We start from the raw sequence: 16,715 nt of genomic DNA on the forward strand, positions 1-16,715 counted from the left end.
AGATGTTACCTGCTCATTAGGTTGGCTTTGAATCGTACTTACCAGAGCTAGGGTTTCAGCGAGTTTGGTGCCGACCCGATCGATGGAGTCGAGCAAGTCGGTGTCGTCGATCTGCTTTCCTCTGTAGCGGGGAAGCAGACGACGGGTTGTCGGCGTGGCTGTAAGCGTGGTCGGAGCCATATCCATCGTGGTCGGAGCCACGTTCGCCGTGGTCGGAGCCGTGTTCACCGTGGTCGGAATCGTGTTCACCGTGGTCGGAGCCGTAGCCGATGCAGGTGAAGTAGTCGTCGGCGCGGGTTGAATCCACGCCTCCTCCGCGGTCATGGTGATGGAGACGTCGGGGCCGGTGGTCCAGGTGATCTGGCCAACGGTGAACGTGAGGCCGTTGGGCGTAGCCATGGAGCCGGAGACGATGACCATCTTGTTTGCTTGACGAGCAGTACGCACACCCCCTACCTGGCGCGCCACTGTCGACGAAATATGGTCGGCAGTCTACCTAGGGGTATGTCCAAGGTAGTAGATTATCGGCAGACAGATGCGCAAGCCCCAAACAAGACGGTGACGCAAGACAGACACGAGGTTTTATCCAGGTTCGGCCGCCAAGAAGGCGTAATACCTACGTCCTGCGTCTGATTTGTATTGCTGTATGTCAATGAGAGATATTTTTTAGAGGGGTCCCCTGCCCGCCTTATATAGTCCGGGGGGCAGGGTTACAGATCTGGAAACTAATCCTAGTCAGTTACAACTGCCATATCTGGCCGGATAAGGATTCCTATTCTAACCGACCAGGATCCTGCTTGATTGCCAAATCCGTCTTGATTCCTTGTGCGGGACTCCGATCAGGTTAACTGGGCCGCATGTCATCTTTCGGGTGGACTGAACCCATCGATCCGGGCCAGCCCAAGCTTAGCCGTAAGGGTATAGGGGTTAATACCCCCACACCGGTGCTCATCCAAGGCCCAAAGCAACCTAGCAACGACATCAATGTGTACCTGAGGCCACTAGTTGAAGAACTTCTACTTTTGTGGAACAAGCCAGGTGTACGCGTGTGGGATGAGCACAAGCAGGAGCACTTTGACCTACGAGCATTGTTGTTCGTAACAATCAATGATTGGCCAGCTCTAATTAATCTTTCAGGACAATCAAACAAGGGATATAATGCATGCATGCACTATTTCGGTGACATGAAAGGTATATTCTTGAAAAAGTGTCGCAAGGTCGTGTACCTTGGGCATCGATGATTTCTTCCTGCAAATCACCTCGTAAGAAAGAAAGACAAGCATTTTAAAGGTAAGGCAGACCACCAGACCAAGCCTCGCAACCGAACTGGTGAGGACGTCCTCGATATGGTCAATGATGTGAAAGTAATATTTGGAAAGGGACCTGGCAGCCAACCTGTTTCGAAGGACGCCAATGATCACGCACCCATATGGAAGAAGAAGTCCATATTTTGGGAGCTACCCTATTGGCAAGTCTTAGAGGGCCGCAGCGCGATCGACGTGATGCACCTGACGAAAAATCTTTGTGTGAACCTGCTAGGCTTCATGGGCGTGTATGGAAAGCCTAAGGACACAATTGAAGCACGACAGGACCTGCGGTGTTTGAAAGAATGAGACAACCTGCATCTAGAGAAGACAGATGATGGACGCCAGTACTTAAGTCCTGCCAGCTACACTCTTAGCAAAGAAGAGAAGGATAGCTTGTTTGAATGCCTAGATAGCATTAAGGTACCATCTGGATTCTCCTCGAATATAAAGGGTATAATAAATATGCCAGAGAAGAAATTTGGACACTTAAAGTCCCATGCCTGTCACGTGCTCATGACTCAATTGCTTCTAGTTGCATTAAGAGGAATTCTACCGCCAAATGTACATCTAGCCACCGTGAAGCTATGTGAATTCCTCAATGTAATTTCTCAGAAGGCAATCGATCCAACGGATCTAGCGAAACTATAGAATGATGTGGTTCAATGTCTTGTCAGCTTTGAGTTGGTGTTCCCTCCTTCCTTCTTTGATATCATGACACACCTCCTAGTTCATCTGGTCAAGGAGATTACTATTCTCTGTCCTATGTTCCTACACAACATGTTCCCCTTTGAGAGGTTTATGGGAATCCTGAAGAAATATGTTCACAACCGTGCTTGGCCAGAAGGAAGCATCACCAAGGGCTACAAAACAGAGGAGGTCATTGAGTTATGTGTTGACTTCATTCCCGATATTAACTCAATTTGTGTTCCTAAATCACGACATGAGGGGAGACTAAGTGGAAAGGGGACACTAGAGAAGAAAACATATATTGGTAAGGGTGATGATTATTTCAATAAAGCACACTATACAGTTCTACAGAACTCCTCCTTGGTAGATCCGTATATCGAGACACACAAGAACCTCCTTCGATCTGAGTTCTCAGGGAAGTCTGAAGCATGGATTACGCGTCAGCACATGGAAACTTTTAGTGACTGGTTGCAAAAAGAATGTCAGGGTGATGAGAGAATTGATGAGGAGCTATATTTGTTGGCTAGGTAGCCATCGTGGCATATCCTCACATACAAAGGGTATGAGATAAATGGGAATACATTTTACACAGTAGCACAAGATAAAAGGAGCACCAACCAGAACAGTGGTGTCCGCATAGATGCCACCGACCCTAGTGGGAACAAGCAAACATACTATGGCCGCATAGAGGAGATATGGGAACTAAACTATGCATCTCATTTTAAGGTACCTTTGTTCAAGTGCTAGTGGGTAAAGACGACTAGAGGCGGCGTAGCAGTCGACAACCAGTATGGAATGACAACAGTGGACCTCAACAATATTGGGTACAAAGGCTAACCATTTGTCCTTGCGAAGGATGTGACTCAGGTGTTCTATGTCAAGGACATGTCTACAAAACCGAAGAGAGGGAAAAACGACAACCACCCAATCAATGATGAGCCAAAGCGCCACATAGTTCTTTCAGGAAAAAGAAACATCGTTAGAATCGAAGACAAGTCAGACATGTCAGAAGATTATGAAAAGGATGACCGAATTTCACCCTTCACAGTGAACAAAGACCCTAGCATCCAGCTAAACGATGAGGACACTCTATGGTTATGGCGCGATCATAACCAAGGGACATACGTCAAGAAGAAGTTCATTACTGTGCCCGCTTGATATATATATTGATGTTCAATAGTGTGTATTAGAGATATTATATAATAATTGTGAATTTATGTTTGATGTTGAATTATGTCGCGTTGAAATGATGTGAAAACAAATTTATGTTTGATGTTGGGATTATGTCATGTTGAAATGATGTGAAAACAAATTTATGTTTGATGGTGGGATTATGTCACGTTCAAATGATGTGAAAACAAATTTCCAGTCGAAACACAAGAGTTTTTTTGAATTTAATTAAACACTATATTTTTGCATTATTGAAATAGTAATTTAAACACTATATTGTGTTTTAAAACTTGTTAAAAAAATCAAAACTTCAGGTCACATAATTTTCCTGTGTGCAACAAAGCAAAATAGAATCTATATTTTTTAAAAATATTTTTATGTCTTTTATTTAATTTTCTGTGCAATTAACTATACTTTTATCATTTGTGTAAAAATAAATATATTAAAATCCTAATGAATTGGCAGGCAGCGAAACTATAGTTTGGCCGCCCGCCAAAAACCTTTAGTCCCGGGCGCCACCACCAGTCGGGACTAAAGGTTACCTTTAGTCCTAGGTGCCACCACCAGCGGGGACTAAAGGTGTGACCTTTAGTCCCAGGCGTTAACAGGGCCCAGGACTAAAGGGCCTTTAGTCCCGGCTGGTAGTGGCGCCCGGGACTAAAGGTCCTCTCCCTTATATAGCCTCGACGCCTGCCTCGGCCCCTCTTCTTCCTCCTCCCCAACGTTGCACGCCCTGACTAAGCGCGCTCGCCGACGCGCCACCCCCGACCACCCCGGCCCATCCCCACTCCACTGTGGCCGTCCCCGCCCCGGCCTCGCTCCGCCGTGGTCGTCCCAGTCACCGGACTGGTGCCCTGCCCCCTAAACTGCCGGATTGGAGGAGAGGAGGAGCAGGGCAGTAGAGGAGAGAAGGGAGGTGGAGGAGAGAATGGAGAAGGAAGAAGGAGAAGGGAGGAGAAGGAGAAGGGAGAAGGAAGAAGGAGAATGGAGGAGGAAGGAGAAGGGAGGAGGAGGAGCCTCGACCACCGGCCACACCCCTTGCTGCCTCGTCATCACCGCCTCCGGACACCCATCACTGCCGACCCCTACGTACGTCTATCATCACCGCCGACCCCTACGTACGTCGATATGTGTTTGTATGTGTCGGGTACCATAAAACGGGGTACCCCTAGCGTATATCGAAAGAGCCACTTCAACCCCGTAAGAAACAAAGCCAGAAGGTAAGCCATTAGTTAATCACCGGCCACGTCCGAGCCCACCGGCTCTCCGCCTCACCTTTAGCCTTGCACGGAAGGTCTCGATGGCCTGACGAATCTCTGCCTCACGCGAGGCCTTGTACGGGAGGCCTCGATAAGGAACCCCTTCTCCGTCTTGCCCGAGGCCCCGCGTGTACAGCCTCGAACGAGACAGCGATTCTCCGCATTGCTCGAGGCCGGCTCGGTAATAACCCGTCGCTCCCGCCTTGACCAGCCTTCTCGACAACGTGTCGCATCCCATTAATGTGTCAACCACTCCCACAATCTCAGCCGGACGGCGACTCGACACCGCGGAGTGGCCGACGGGACAGGAGGTCACATCGCGCCATACCATCCAAGAGTAGGACGAGGTAGGGGTTACCGGGCACTGTGCGCTGGTGCTGTGCCCACGATCAGCGCCTGAACTACACTGTGCCACCTAATCCCCGCCCTTGGAACAACGCGGCATGGGGAGTCAGGTCCGGGTCACCATAGCCTCAGAATTAGCATACAAGCCCAGCCGCTCCCTCCAAGCCTCGGCAATCTACTGTAGGGCCTCGGCAACCATGGGATTCACGTCTGCCGAGCCTCCCACGATGGCTCGGCCTCGGCACCCGCTGAGCCCTAGCTTCTCTCGCAGTCAGCGCACGATGGCCGGCACATCGACTGCCACGCCCCGCTTCAAGCAAACACTGGAGCCCCTACGATGCATAGGAACAGATGTGACCGGCGCGTTGCCCCAATACTTCAAGGACGGGACCACTCCGTCGACCATGCCGCCACAGCAACGGGCTACAGGGCTCAGACATGCTGCCTCCATTCGCACAACACCCTATAACTAGAGCATGTATCACCCTTGTCCCCTCTTCAAACTATAAAAGAGGGACCAGGGCCGTTTTGGGGAGGGGGACACAGACGATTAGGCCTAGGCTCACACAACAAACTCACGCATATACGCACGAACGAACACCCAAGCTCCCCCATGGCTTGAGATCAACCTCTCAAGCAGTCCATGCCACACCACAAAGAGACCTGGGACTAAGCCCCCTCTCTCGCCCTGCTTGTAACCCCCTACTACGAGCACTTCAGTGCAAGGAATACAAGATCGATCCCTTGAACTAGATGTAGGGTACCCATTACTCGAACTAGTATAAGCTTTGTGTCTCTTTGCATCACCATCCAGAATTGGGAACACGCAGTACAAATTTACTAGTGGGTGGAGGACCCGCCGGTCCAAAACACCGACAGTTGGCGTGCCAGGTAGGGGCCTCTGCATGTCAGTTTCGTCATCCCAACAAGTTCTGGATGGCAGACCCTGTACGACCACTACATCTCAGCACGGTGATCTAGTTTGGGAGCCTAGAGTTCATGTCTCTAGGGCATGAGTACGACATGGTACTCCTCATGCCTCGAGCCCCACCGATCGACGACGACATCACGCACCGGTAGCCCAGGCGCAGGCGGCGCCCAGGCGGCCGCTCTCACCACGCTCGCTAGGCACGACGCGAGCAGGATCACCCCGACATTACGTGAACCCAGGGTGACACACCGCTCTCCACCAGTATCCTATGACCAGCTGTTGGCGCAAGGTCCCTGGTTGGGGACCTATCTAGCCTGAACCTGGACAAGGGAAAAACACCGGTGGCATGCGGCGACGCCCCGTCATCAAGCTCCGCTCCACCACTCCCTAAGGAGCCAACTCTGGCGGAGCAGAGCCAGGCGACGGCACCATCCCCATACCCCTTCGGGTTGAGAAATGTCATCGCCTCTTACGCTTACGCCTACGCTTCCGCTCACACGGATCCCTCAGGATGCCACCAACGCTTCGCTCTCGACTTCAACACCACCGCGTCGACCCACACCCACGTCGACTCCTCGAAGGAGGACGAGACATGGGCTAGAGTGGATTTCTTCGGACTCCACGACCCTAAAGCCATGCACCGCTTCTTGGCCGCAAGCGTCTACTGCATCGGCTACTCCGATTCCGATGACGAGGGCATCCACGACCCTACTCCCGAGTGTTTCCACGTCGGGCTCAGGATGCCAAGGGTGGGCGAGGAGAACGAGGGTGCAGACAACCGGTCCCTACCTCACTAGGGAGTGGACGCCGCCATACCTCCGCGTGTTGTCTCACCGGCAGCGCGGTGCAGGAACCTTGCCCCTGCATAACCTCAACGCTCGGACCTAGAATAGCTCCGTGAGCTCTAGGCCAAGGTTGAACAAGACCGACTCCTCCTGCAGTAGCTTCGAGACTCTCTCGAACATGAGCAGTGAGGTCGCAGCGATGGTGGAGGAGCCTAATGGAGGGCTCGCGACGTGCACCACCGTATCCACGACAACGAGGGGAGTGAGCAATCCCCAATCTTCAATCGTGCTAGCCAGAACGTCGCGGTTGCAGCGATGTTAGTCCACGCGATGCCCGAGCCTTCTACCACGAAGGGGCGAAGGGTCCGCGGTGAGCTCCGAGATCTCGAGACCACCGCAGTGCAGCAAGCCGAGAGTTCCACCTCCAGACGGCGTGGGGGTGCCTCAGACCTTCCCGCGGCACCACCTTGGTAGGATAGGGAAGCCTTGGTTCGTCCCGAGCCCACTTGGGCACCAATAGCCCATAGGGTCCCCTTGCTGCTTGACTGCCTCGGCAACCAACGCGAGGTGAAGGGAGACCATGAGGTGGTCAGCAAGCGACGATGCCATGACAATGAGGGACCCACCCGAGGCTACCATCCACACCGAGGTGGCCGTTATGACAGCAAGGAGGACTGCAGCCCTTTTCCTGAACCGCCTGGCCCTTGAGTATTCAGCAGGGCCATCCGCGCTGCTCATTTCCCGGCCCAGTTTTGGCAACCAGCCAACCTTACAAAGTATAGCGGCGAGACCAATCCCGAACTTTGGCTTGCCGATTACCGCCTAGCTTGTTAGCTAGGTTGCGTAGATGATGACCTACTCATCATCTATAACCTCCCCTTGCTCTTGTTAGACTCGGCGCGAGCCTGGCTCGAGCACCTTCCTCCCTCATAGATCCACGACTGGCGCGACTTGGTTAGGATCTTCGTCGGGAACTTCCAAGGCACATATGTGCACCCTGGAAACTCCTGGGACCTTAAGAGCTGTCCCTAGAAACCGGACGAGTCTGTCCGAGACTTCATCCGGCGCTTCTCCAAATAGTGCACCGAGTTGCCGAGCGTCGGCGACTTAGAAATCGTCTAGCCTTTCCTCTCTGGCACCACCTGCCGAGACTTGGTCCAAGAGTTAGGCCAGAATGTGCCACGCTCAGCCACCGCGCTCCTCGACATCGCCACCAACTTTGCCTCAGACGAAGAGGCTATTGGGGCCATCTTCCCCCATAGTGACGCCAAAGGGAAGCGAAGGGACGAGGCCCCCGAGGCCTCGGCTCCCCACCTCCCCAAGAGAAAGAAAAAGGGTCGCTAGGGGAAGCAAGATATCCTCAAGGCCGATCTGATCGCGGCCACAGAGCGCAACAATCCTCGAGGCCCTAGGGGCCCAGGCCCTTCGACAACATGCTTAGGAAACCCTGCCCTTACCACCAGGGCCCGGTAAAGCATGCCCTCGAGGATTGCTCCATGCTCTGGCGTTACTACACCAAGCTCGGGCTCCCCGATGATGATGCCAAGTAGAAAGGCACCGGCGACCGGGACGATGATAAGGACGATGGGTTCCCCGAGGTGCACAACACTTTCATGATCTTTGGCGGACCCTCGACGTGCCTTACGGAGTGCCAGCGAAAGAGGGAGCACCAGGAGGTCTTCTTGGTCAAGGTGGCCACTCCCCAATACCTCGACTGGTCTCGGGAGGCGATCACCTTTGATCAAGATGACCACCCCGACCATGTCCCAAATCTCGGGCAGTACCCACTCGTTGTCAACCCGATCATTGGTAACACTCGACTCACCAAGGTGTTGATGGACGGAGGCAGCAGCCTCAACATCCTCTACGCCAGCACCCTAGAGCTCCTAGAGATCGACCGGTCACGGCTCCGGGGTGATGCCGCGCCTTTCCACGGCATCATGCCAGGGAAACACACGCGACCCCTCGGACGCATCGACCTTCCCGTTTGCTTCGGCACCCCCTCCAACTACCGCAAGGAGGTCCTTACCTTCGAAGTGGTTGGATTCAGGGGAACCTACCATGCTATCCTGGGGCGGCCGTGCTACGCCAAGTTCATGGTGGTCCCCAACTACACCTACCTCAAGCTCAAGATGCCAGGTCCCAACGACGTCATCACGATCAAGTCCACATACGAGCATGCATACGACTGCGACGTCGAGTGCATCGAATATGCCGAGGCTCTCATGGAAGCTGAGACCCTCATTGTCGACCTTGACCAACTCGGCAGCCAGCTGCCCGAGCCCAAGCATTGAGCCAGGACGTTCGAGCCCACGGAGGCCATCAAACTCATCCCAGTCAACCCCGCCTGCCCTGATGACCGAGCGCTGAGGATCAGCGCCACCCTCAACATCAAATAGGAGGCCGTGCTCATCGACTTTCTCCGCGCAAATGCCAACATGTTTGCGTGGAGTCCCTCGGACATGCCGGGCATACCAAGGGAGGTCGCCGAGCATGCCTTAGACATCTGGGCCAGCTCCAGACCAGTGAAGTAGCGCCTGCGCTGATTCGACGAGGAAAAGCACAGGACCATCGGCGAGGAGGTGCAGAAACTTTTGGCATCCGGGTTCATCAAGGAAGTATCCCATCCAGAGTGGTTAGCTAACCCTGTGTTGGTCAAGAAGAAAAATGGGAAATGGAGGATGTGTGTAGACTACACCGGTTTGAATAAAGCCTGTCCAAAGGTCCCCTTCCCATTACCGCGAATCGATCAAATCGTTGACTCCACTATGGGGTGCGAGACCCTATCTTTCCTTGATGCATATTCTGGTTACCATCAAATCAAGATGAAAGAGTCCGACCAGCTCGCGACTTCTTTCATCACCCCATTCGGCATGTATTGCTACGTAACTATGCCTTTCGGCCTCAGAAACATAGGGGCCACGTACCAGCGGTGCATGACCCAAGTCTTTGGTGACCACATCGGGCGAACCATTGAGGCCTATGTGGACGACATCGTGGTCAAGTCCAGAAAGGCCGGGGATGTCGTCGACAACGTGAAGATAGCCTTCAAATGCCTTAGAGAGAAGGGCATCAAGCTCAACCCCGAGAAGTGTGTGTTCGGGGTCCCCCGAGGCATGCTCTTGGGATTCATAGTCTCGGAACATGGCATCGAGGCCAACCCAGAGAAGGTCTCAGCCGTGACCAGCATGGGACCAATTTGAGACCTCAAGGGAGTATAGAAGGTCATGGGATGCCTTGTGGCCCTGAGCCGTTTCATCTCGTGCCTTGGCGAAAAAGGCTTACCTCTGTACCGCCTCTTGAGAAAATCCGAACGCTTTTCTTGGACCCCCGAGGCCGAAGAAGCCCTCACCAAGCTCAAAGCACTGCTCACCAACCCTCTCATCCTGGTACCGCTGGCCAGGGACGAGGCCCTCTTACTCTACGTCGCCGCGACAACCCAAGTAGTCAGTGCGACCGTGGTAGTGGAGAGGCAGGAATAAGGGCACGCTCTGCCCGTCCAACGACCTATTTACTTCATCAGCGAAGTACTTTCCAAGACCAAAACACGCTACCCCCACATGCAAAAGCGGATCTACGCCGTAGTCTTGGCTCGACGCAAGCTGCGCCACTACTTCGAGTCCCTCCCGGTGACTGTGGTATCGTCTTTCCCCCTCGGAGAGATAATCCATAACCGGGAGGCCTCAGGTAGGATAGCCAAGTGGGCCGTCGAACTCATGGGGGAAGCCCTGACCTTTGCACCTCAAAAAGCAATAAAATCCCAGGTCTTGGCCGATTTTGTGGCTGAGTGGACCGACACCCAACTGCCACCTGCTCTGATTCAGACGGAGTGCTGGACCATGTACTTCGATGGGTCCCTGATGAAGCCTGGGGCAGGCGCGGGCCTGCTCTTCATCTCACCCCTTGGAGTACACATGCGCTACATGGTTCGGCTCCACTTCGCCACCTCCAACAACGCAGCCGAGTACGAAGCTCTTGTCAACGGCTTGCAGATCGCCATCGAACTTGGAGTACGGCGTCTCGATATCCGGGGTGACTCGTAGCTCGTCGTTGATCAAGTCATGAAGGAGTCAAACCGCCTTAACCCCAAAATGGAGGCGTACTACAAGTTGGTACGTCGCCTAGAAGACAAGTTCGACGGTCTCGAACTTAACCACATCGTGCGGAAATACAACGAGGCTGCAGATGAACTGGCAAAGATGGCCTCGGCACGGGCTCTGGTCCCCCTGAACGTCTTTGCTAGGGACCTCCACAAGCCTTCTATTGACTACGCCTCGGTAGCAGAAGAGGGCCCACCTACCAAACCCGCCGCAGGGCTCGACGCCCCCTCTACCGCCGAGACTCCTTTGGCCAAGCCCGAGGTCATGGAAGTCAACACCGGGCCTCCCCAGACCGACTAGGACATAGACTGGCGAGTCCCGTTCCTTGATTGGCTCACTCAGGGAGAGCTTCCTAGTGACAAGACCAAAGTCCGACGGCTTGCACGACAAGCCAAAACTTACGCCCTCTGCAATGGCGAATTGTATAGGCGAAGTCCCTATGGTGTCCTCCAATGATGCATCACCACCAAGGCAGGCCAAGCCCTACTTTGGGACTTGCACGCAGGCGCCTGTGGGCACCATGCAGAGCCTCGGATGCTAGTCAGAAATGCCTTCCGCCAAGGGTTCTACTGGTCGACGACAGTTGCCGACGCCACCAAATTAGTACACTCATGCGAGGGATGCCAGTACTATGCGAGGCAGACACACCTCCCGGCACAAGCCCTCTAAACCATCCCCATCACATGGCCATTTGCCGTATGAGGGCTCGACATGGTTGGGCCTCTACAGAAGGCCCCCGGGGGCTACACCCATCTTTTGGTAGCAATCGATAAATTCACCAAATGGATCGAGGCTCATCCGATCAATCAAATCAAATCCAAGCAAGCAGTGCTATTCTTCACCGACATCATCCATAGGTTTGGGGTCCCGAATACCATCATCACCGACAATGGGACACAGTTCACCGGCAAAAAATTCTTGATATTCTGCGATGACCACCACATCCGTGTAGCCTGGTCGGCCGTAGGACACCCGAGGACAAACGGCCAAGTAGAATGTGCCAACGGCATGATCCTACAAGGCCTCAAGCCAAGAATTTACAACCAGTTGAAGAAGTTTGGCAAGAAATGGCTCGTCGAACTCCCGTCGGTCATCTGGAGCCTAAGGAACACACCAAGCCGAGCCACGGGATTTACACCTTTCTTCCTAGTCTATGGAGCCGAGGCCATCCTCCCCACTGATTTGGAGTATGGTTCCCTGAGGCTACAGGCCTACAACGAGCAAACCAACCGCACCACCAGTGAGGACGCCCTCGACCAACTAGAGGAAGCCTGAGACATTGCGCTGCTACATTCGGCCAAGTACCAGCAAGCCCTACGGCGCTATCAAGCCTGGCGCATTCGAAACCGAGACTTGAAGGTAGGTGACCTGGTGTTGAGGCTGACACAGAGCAACAAGGGCCACCACAAGCTGACCCCACTGTGGGAAGGACCATACATCGTTGCCCAAGTGCTAAAGCCCAGGATCTACAAGCTAGCCAACAAGAAGGGCGAAATCCTCACCAATGCTTGGAACATAGAACAACTATGTCGCTTTTACCCTTAAATTTCCAAGCATTGTATGCATTGTTTCTCAAAATACAATTAAGAAACGCTCTTTAGTTGTTCTAATTATTCGAGAGACCCCCCGGACCCATCACGGGTCTCGACAATACGATAGCACTGTAAGGGAGACTCGGCTCTGCCTCTGCAGAACCAAACCTCCCTTAGGGGCTAGATGGGGGACTCCCCCTAAGTCCCACGCACCATTCTTCGGTCATTTTTTGAAAAAATTCGTACGCCAAGACTCTCTAGCATGCTCTGATGAATCGGTTGTAAAAAACCCATGGACCAAAAAGTCTATTTCCTAAGCAGAAGGCCGGTAGAGTCATGAGACGGCCTACGCCTCTGGGCTACAGCACTCCCTCACCACCTCTCGCCCAAGGGACGGCTTAAGCTCCAAGGAGGTTTTTTGCAAAAGAAATCTGATCAGAGACAACAAAGGCCAGAGGCTCGGAAATACAAGAAATAAGATTATGAAACATAAGTACGTTAAAAAAAGGGCCTCGACGGCCATAAGTGTTACAATACAAAATTAATCCCCATCCCATTTACATGGCCTCTTGGGCCTAGGTCAAGGCTCAAGACCTCCAGCATCGGCAGACGGCGGGGGAGGGACCACCTCCTCTTCGAACAGCGTCGCCAGCACCGTGCCGGGGCCGTCCACCGCCTCCATCAGCTTTGTGACCACCTCGTCGGCCTCCTCCTCATCGTCGGGCAGGACATAGCCATCGCTGATGGCCGGGAGGTCAACGCCGATGTAGTGCGAGGTGATGATGGCCAGTGCGCTCTTGACACCCGTGTGTAGTGCTCCTCAGAGCCGCTCGCGTATTTGGCCGCTCAACGCAATCAGACGGCTCCCAAGGGAGCTGCCTGACTGAACCCCCTCGACCTCCAAGGCCTCGCAGGTGGTACGGGCGGCACCTTTCAGTGCCTCGTGCTCCCTGATTTCGGTCTCGAGCACCGCCTGCACCGCAACGGAAGCCTGGACCGCCCGGGTGACCTCCGCCTCCAACTATGTGCCCAAGGAAACGGGGTGGGATTGAGCACAAAGAAAAACAAGCCAAAAAAGGGATGGAAGCCTACGGGACTCACCCCTGGCCTTCTGCTCCCAGTGTTGGGCCTCGACCCGAGAGGCCTTGGCTTTCTCTCCCCAGCGCTGGGCCTCGGCCCGCGAAGCCTCAGCCTTTTCCTTCAGGCGCTGGGCCTCGACCTAAGAAGCCTCAGCCTCCCTAGAAGCCTCTCTCCCCAGCTCTGCATCACACCAGGGAGTTAGGAGGCGAACACAAGAAAAATGAAGAAAACGAGGGGGATAGTACTCACCCTCGGCCTTTCCCCTCCAGACCATAGCCTCGGTCTAGGAGGCCTCAACTGCCATAAGGGCCTCATCCAAGGCGCCTTTCATCAGCTGGTGTGCACTCTGTTCTACCCCTAGCTACCCAGCAAGGACCTTGCCCGAGGCCGTCGCTTCTTCAGCCCAAGACCTGAAGGTGTCCCGACCACCAGCGACGTAGGTCAGCTCCTCCTCCAACTCCTTGACCCGTGCCACCAAAGGGGTGACCTACTCCTGGGCCGTGGCCACCTCAACCTTCGCATCAGCACAACGAAGATGAAGGTCCTCCACCTCCGCGCTCCGTGCCGCCAGAAGCTCGTTGGCACCCGCAAGCAGGCCCTTTTGCCGCTGGAGTTGGTCCCAGACGTCCCTCTCCCACCAGAGAAAGACCGACTTCCCAAGGGACCGGGTCTCGAGTTCCTGGGGAAGCAGAACAGGGGTCATTCACTACAACAAAACTCAGAAAAAGACAACATCGCACAAGAAAAGAAAGCGTGAACCTGGGTGACTCCGGGCAGTTCGTCGGCCACCACGAACAACGCCGTCCATAGTGACCACTCTGCCAGCTTGCGGTATTGCTTGAAGGTGTCCCAGCGCCCACCCTCGACTGCGTCCTCGAGGGCGAACAGAGGCTCCCCCTTAGGGTCGTCCTGGCTCTGCCATAGGACACGCGGGTGATCCCACCCGCACGAGGGCCAAGCTTCCGTCGCCTAGGGTCGGAACTGTCTGTTCCATGGCGCCGGTCACCTCGGCATCGACCACCTCCCGCGCCTGGGAAGTATCATTGGAGGAGATCGGATGGACCTCCGCCTCCCGGGCGCTCTCCCACAACAATGACGGGCCTTGAACTAAGGGTGCCACCAAGGCCTCCGCCGCCTTCATCTCCACCTCCTGGGCCAATGGCCTCACCGCCATCACATTGGCCTCGGTGGTCTTGGGGGCTCCGGCCTCCGCCATCGTGGCCTCGGTGGTCGCGGAAACACCAACTGCCGCCACTGTGGCCTTGGCGGTCTTGGGCACCCCGGCCTCCGTCCCCTCGGCCTTAGAGACCCCGGGGGCCTCGACCTCGGTGGCCTCAGCAACCAAGGGCACATCGGCCCCATCCGACTCACGAGCCTCGCCCTCGTAGGGTGGAGGCCCTCCCTCCCCCGTCTGTGTCGGGGTCGCCTCGGTAGCCCCTCCTTGGGTGGTCGGCTCCTTCGGGTCGGCCCTCGCCGACGCCACGCCATGTCATATGGTGGCTTGTGCCTCCGCCACCCAGTGGGCGGTGGATCCGGGGTTCACCTTGAGCACCTTGAGGGGCGCCAAGGAAAGCACCTCCGTAGGTCACTTCCAACTAAGGACAAATCACTTGCAGGGTCTGCACGAGACCGAAGAACAAACAGAAAAACGCTGTGGCTCTACCAAAAAATATGCTTACCCCGAGCGAGGCTACAACTGCTTTGGCACTGCAACCCTCATCTACAAAGATGGTGGCGGCGGTAGGGGCACGGCCTCTGTATCCGCCGGCGCCGGCCGGTCCTCGATGGACCCCGACGCCCCCTCGGTCCTCTACGGGGGCGGTTGCATCGCCCCCGCCGCCACCTGCTCCACTATTGCCATCGAGCCCACTGGGCTAATGGCACGCTTTCCCAATGCCCGTGCCTCGAGCGTGTCGGCCTCGGCCCCGGGGCGGGCGACTGCCGACCCCGGGACAGCTCCTCCTCCCCTTGGGAGCACCGGGCTACTTGCCGATGCCCCGAGCACCGTCTCCCCGATGTCAGGGAGATGGTCCAGGGGACCCTGCCCCATCTCGCCCTCGTCATCTCCATCCAAGGCATCCATCGATAGCGACGGCGACGGGGACTCCTCCAACGGGAGGCCAACCTTCTTTTGCTGCCGGTGGCGCTCATCTAGTTTCTCCCACGCAAGGATCTGCTTTGTACGCCTCACCGCCTTGGCATCCTTCTACTTTTTCTGTGCCTCGGTGTGCACCCGGTTGATCGCCCGCTGCCTCGCGTCCTCGGAAACTGACTGCAGGGTGGCTCGCACGCCCCTCATCCCCTGCGGGAATGGCGAACGCGGATAAGGAAACGAGAAATAATGAGAGACGAAGAAGGCTTGGGGGCTGCAGCGGCGCGTGACTTACCAGCGGGAGGAACCCCCATGATGGACACATCACGAGGGTGGCCAGACCACCGCTCCTCAGCTTCGCATCCACCATCTCCCTCACCCGGCAAAGAATTTCCTCATCAGAGAGGGCGGAGGCAGACATCCAGATGCCCACGATCGGCTCATCCGGCTTCATCTCGAACAGGCGCCGACGCCGAGCCATCAGTGGCAGCACCCTCCGGTGGTGGAAGGCGGCCACGACCATAGCCACAGTAAGGCAATGGTCACACAGCCTCTGCAGCCCCTCTAGCAGCGGCTACAGCTTGGGTTGATCCTCCCTCGGGACGCAATACTTCCACCTCTCCGGGCAGCTCCCCACAATCCGCCCAATATAGGGGGGAAGTCCGCCACCGTCGTTACGGAGATAGAACCAGCTCGTGTGCCATCGACGATTGGTCGACGCGAGCTGGGGTGGGATGTAGAGGTGCTGGCGGTCCTAGCGCACTTGGAGAGTGCAGCCGCTGGCCCTCACTGCCTTCCTCATGCCCGACATGCCCATCGGCTTGGTGGTATGCCCTGCCCAGAAGAGATGGAGCCACAAATCCCAATGGGGAGCAATCCCCAAATACCCCTCGCAGACAGCAACGAAGATGGCCACCTATGCAATGGAATTGGGGTTGAAGTTGTGGAGCTCCACGCCATAGTAATGCGGGAGCGCCCGCATGAACCGGTCCACTAGGACGCCGAGGCCACGCTCGTGAAAGGACACGAAGCTTACGACGTAACCGTCGCGAGGCCTCGGCTTTGGCTCGCCCGACGGAGCGATCCACTCTAGCCTATTGGGGTCAGTCACCGGATGAAGGAGTCCACCGTTGACGAGTGACTAAAGCATCTCCGCGGTGACGTCGGATAGATCCCAAGGGTCCGCCTCGATGACAACAATGTCGCCGGCGATGAATGTGGTGGAGGGTTCAAATACGGAGGTGAGTCTCTCTCTCTCTCTCTATCTCTCTCTCTCTTCCTCGCCCTTCTCCCTTCTTCTTCCCAGTGCTCGCTGCTCTAGCGATGGCTCAATGGGGGCAGAGCTAACACAGGCAAGGTAACGAGGGAAGGGGCGAGGCTCATTGTGTTTTTATGCAGGGTGAAGGCGAAACGGACGGGCGACGAAA

The sequence above is a fragment of the Miscanthus floridulus genome, chromosome 8, assembly GCF_019320115.1.
Source record: "Miscanthus floridulus cultivar M001 chromosome 8, ASM1932011v1, whole genome shotgun sequence".
NCBI lineage: Eukaryota > Viridiplantae > Streptophyta > Magnoliopsida > Poales > Poaceae > Miscanthus > Miscanthus floridulus.